Genomic DNA, 5065 nt, shown 5'->3' with positions numbered 1-5065 from the left:
CAGGGATTGATTGCGGCAAGCGGCTGGGTGGCCATAATAACTTGTCTCAGAATCATATCATGCATAAAATAACAGGCTGATGGTTGTGGTTGAAAATCATAGGTAATGTATGCATCAAAGGGATCCAGTGAGCTTGCCGTGCTTATCCGGCGAAGGGAGAAGAGGAGCTCGCGGAACTGGCTTCTAGCTCCACTGCCTGGAGTAGACTTGCAGATCTGGCCTCCACGAGACGACACGAACGCTCCGATAACTATGCAACATGAACAAACGAAAATACAAACCAACAAGTATACCAACAAATATTTAGTATAGTGGTCAGAATAGCGATATATGGATGGGTAGAGTCGTGAGTAGAATCTGTGTCCTGTGGTGTTGAGATACTGCTGGTGGTGGAGCGAAGGTGCTTACCAGGAGAGTGGACTGGAGACGAAGCGACACTATGCGTGTAGCCGGCAGAGCGGAGTAACTGAGTGGGTGGGGTATTTGCCTTGGCTGAGGGTGTTGAGTGTGTGGAGTGGGTGAGGGTAGCTGGATGTATTTATAGCTAGGTGTATGTGGTATAGCACAGTGAAGTTCACTTTTGGTGAGAATAGTGACGAATGAATCGTCTGACTTAATATGAACATAAGAGTTATAGGCAGAATATGGGACAAGAGTATTTTGGGAGTTTTCTGGAATATGAACCATGCTTAAGGGATGACATGGTTGGATATGGAATAGTTTGACAAGAATTTTAGAAACAAGAATGACTGAAATCTGAGTTTGGATAGAGGAGTTTTGGATTTTATAATCATAGGGAGTTTGTACACTTTACCCACTAGTCCGGTTTCTGCGATCTCACCGTCGTGAGACCCGAATGCTGAATCTCTTTCTTTCCTCGCATGTCCTAACCTTAACGGTTATACCGGAAGGAGTCAGGCCAGCGGCTGGGTGGCCATAATAACAAATATATCAAATCATTTGTAACAAATATATCAGGGATTGATTGCGGCAAGCGGCTGGGTGGCCATAATAACTTGTCTCAGAATCATATCATGCATAAAATAACAGGCTGATGGTTGTGGTTGAAAATCATAGGTAATGTATGCATCAAAGGGATCCAGTGAGCTTGCCGTGCTTATCCGGCGAAGGGAGAAGAGGAGCTCGCGGAACTGGCTTCTAGCTCCACTGCCTGGAGTAGACTTGCAGATCTGGCCTCCACGAGACGACACGAACGCTCCGATAACTATGCAACATGAACAAACGAAAATACAAACCAACAAGTATACCAACAAATATTTAGTATAGTGGTCAGAATAGCGATATATGGATGGGTAGAGTCGTGAGTAGAATCTGTGTCCTGTGGTGTTGAGATACTGCTGGTGGTGGAGCGAAGGTGCTTACCAGGAGAGTGGACTGGAGACGAAGCGACACTATGCGTGTAGCCGGCAGAGCGGAGTAACTGAGTGGGTGGGGTATTTGCCTTGGCTGAGGGTGTTGAGTGTGTGGAGTGGGTGAGGGTAGCTGGATGTATTTATAGCTAGGTGTATGTGGTATAGCACAGTGAAGTTCACTTTTGGTGAGAATAGTGACGAATGAATCGTCTGACTTAATATGAACATAAGAGTTATAGGCAGAATATGGGACAAGAGTATTTTGGGAGTTTTCTGGAATATGAACCATGCTTAAGGGATGACATGGTTGGATATGGAATAGTTTGACAAGAATTTTAGAAACAAGAATGACTGAAATCTGAGTTTGGATAGAGGAGTTTTGGATTTTATAATCATAGGGAGAAAAAGAAAAGGAAAGGAATATTCTTGGAATATTCTAGAATTTGAATATTTAGAGATATTTGGAAAATCAAAAATACAAATGTATTTTTGAGCGGGGTGCGAGGAATTATTTTGGGGCTTTTCTTGGGCAGAGGTTTATGTTGGTGGAAACTATTCCTACCTACTGTGTCACATCAGACAACAGTGAGGCGGGACCCAAATAGGTGGAATGCTGTGGTATTCTGGTCCGAATGGGCTGTGGTATCTTGGGCCAGGTTTTATAGGATTGAAGACGTATCCATACAAACATGGTTTGCCTTTCTTTTTGGAAGTCTGGCTTGAAAGAATCCCAAAGTTAAGCGTGCTCAACTTGGAGAAATCTAGGATGGGTGACCAGATGGGAAGTTCTCTACTGGAATGAAAATCACAGTCACCGGAGTTCGTATGACTGGAATATGGGTCTGACTGGTCTTAGCTGGACTGGACAGCATGATGGACGAGTAGTTGAAATTTGGGGTGATCGGATGGTCGATGAATAATAACGATGAATAGTAACTGTGAATAGTGATGGTGAATAGTTCGTATGAACGAACGATGAACGGTGAATAGTGACGATGAACGAAGAATAGGAACTATAAACGAACGATAAACGATCCAATGATCGAACGAACGAACGATCGGAATTTCGGCAGCATAACGACAGGAAAAAAAGATTATTTGGACAAACGAACGGACGAACGATCGAACGATCGGACGAACGAACCATGAACGATCGGACGAACGAACGAACAAACTAAGAACAGGGGGGCGATCGATCGAAGAACGACCGAACGATCCTTGTGCTAGTGTGTGCTTGTGTGGGAGGTGGAGTGGGAGTGGGCGTGTGGGTGTGGGGGGAGGGAGGGAGTTGCCATGAAATGGCTTGGGGTGGGATGAGAGGAGGCCCTTGCCCCTCTATTTATAGCCATGGTGGGGGATTAGGGGGAGGGATGGGAGGATTAGTGGGAGGATGAGAGGATTAGTGGGAGATTAGCATGGATTTGTCTTATATGGGTGTAATTAGCTTGTAGAGGTCACCGTATGACACCGGAGGCATACATATACGTGTGAGCATGAGGAAAGTTATGATGAAAATATTTGTAGGGACTTCAAAAATGATTCTGAAGGTATTTCTCAGGAAGCAAATACTTGGAGATATATCGGTGGAATATTTGGGCAGTATTTCTAAAAGAGTTTGAGGGTGATCACTGGGGAAATATTTGTAGGATATTTTGAGGAGGATTTTAGAGAGAATATAGACCACTATATTTTACTTGTTGATATCAACTTGCAAACAAACATTTTGAAACAAAATTTGAAATTCATTTTGAATTTAGAGCGAGTTTGAGAATATTTCAGAATTTGAATTTTTGGGATGCTACAAATCTACCCCACTTAAAAGGAATCTCGTCCTTGAGATTCGGCTTAGAAGGGTTATGGGTATAGCTTTACTTAAGCTACATATCTTCACTTTGGAGACTCTTCGAGGAGATGGAACTTCAACAAAATCTGGCCTTTCAGGAGCATCCGGTTGCTGATTGCAAATGCTGATTCTGGCTACTCAAAGATCATCTTCAGGCTTCTAGGTTTCGCTTAGCTTATTGAGGAAGCATCGATGCCAACACGCAAACCTTTCTCTTGCGAACTCCCACATGGATTCCTTCCTTGATTGGTCTTCTGGTGCTTCATCAACAAAACTTGGGTGACCACTTCTCATCCAGAAACTTATAAGCTTCGATGATCTGGTACTCCACAAGCTTGCTACATGCCTTCTTCTTTTTCTCCATAGCAGGAACCTTACTGGAACACTATCCCACTTAAAAAGAATGAGGGTAGATCTCTTGAATCTTGGGGATTTGAACTCCTTGAAGTACCTCATAACAAGGGTGTTACGGGGCCTTCTTCTGTTGTTGCTGCTTGAGCAGGCTACAGAGAAATGACCAACACAGGGTTGATTCTGGGAGAACCTTCTTCTTATCTTCTCTTCACTATCTTCTTTTCATTGACCCTTTCTTTCTCTTTGCTCTTCCCACTGGAGGATTCTATCAGAGTATTACCATCATACAGAGGAGGAAACCGAAGATGTTGAACCATGTACAACAGTCTTCAACCCAAGAATCACCAAGCATTGTGATCTTAGGAGCAAGGGAGTGGAAAATGGATTTGCTCGCGATTTGGCAGAGGGATTTTTATCAGGTGTGTGCTTTGCTTTGAGCGAGATGGGAGTTGAGGGAGCTGGTGGGGGAATTTATAGGCAAGCGGTATGCGAGGTGGTGCTCAGGGGGTGTGGAGTGGTGGTGATGGAGCAGGTGACACAAGGCAACAAGTGCGATGGAGGGGGGATGGTGTTACTGGCGGTAATGGCGACGGTGGGTGCGCCGCAAAGGGGGCATGGGGCGGTGGTAGTGTGCATGGAGGCAGGGCACGCGTGCGGGGAGCACGAGTGAGTGGTGGGGTCAATGACCCTGATGTTTGTGGTCTCTAGTTCCAAGAATCTTTGCCTCTCTATATGGTAATAACTCCTTTTGTCCTTTTTCCTGCTCACTTTGACTCAGGGGTAGTGCTTTGATTCTCGCGGTCGGTCCTTTTGACTGAGCGGCTCGATAGGTTTCTTCTGTAGCTTATTCCAGGCTTCAAGGGTAAGCTTCCTGATATCTTCTTGGGTAAGGTGATTTTCTCTTGAGATGGGTTAAGATGAGAATGGAAGCATAAGGTGAGGATTAGCTCTAATTTGTGATCTATGTTTTTAGAGAAAACCTTTCTTAAAAAGAAAGAAAACACACAAGCTCAGCAATGATAAGCACAACCAAATCAAATGTTTTGAATAAGGGAAGAATAGAGTTTTTCTCCAAAGCACGGACTACTTAGATTCGGGGGCTAAGCATAACTACTATTGCTCGGCTCCTGAACTGAGAACTATGCTAAATACGACTTATGAGCACTAACGTTAAAGCATCACATATGCACTCAAAAAGGGGAGTAAACATCAGGCAAAATTCATTTTGAAATGCCCTAGGGGGCCACACAATTAGAGTTTTGCAAAACATGAGTCTACACGATTACCTCTCATACATACAGGGCTCTGGCCAAAGTGAAGAAAAACTTCACTACCCAATGCATGCAGAGGACTGGGCATAACTAACTCAGATCTGGCAGCTTCTCTTCTGGCAAGGCTGTCACACAACTTCAATCTGAGACATCTCCTGGATGGGTTAAGAGGGAGCTGATGTTGATGACTTCTTCTAGCAGCGACTGAGATGGCAGCACGGGGT

This window comes from Zea mays, chromosome 2, assembly GCF_902167145.1.
Source record: "Zea mays cultivar B73 chromosome 2, Zm-B73-REFERENCE-NAM-5.0, whole genome shotgun sequence".
NCBI lineage: Eukaryota > Viridiplantae > Streptophyta > Magnoliopsida > Poales > Poaceae > Zea > Zea mays.
This window is presented reverse-complemented; position numbering follows the sequence as displayed.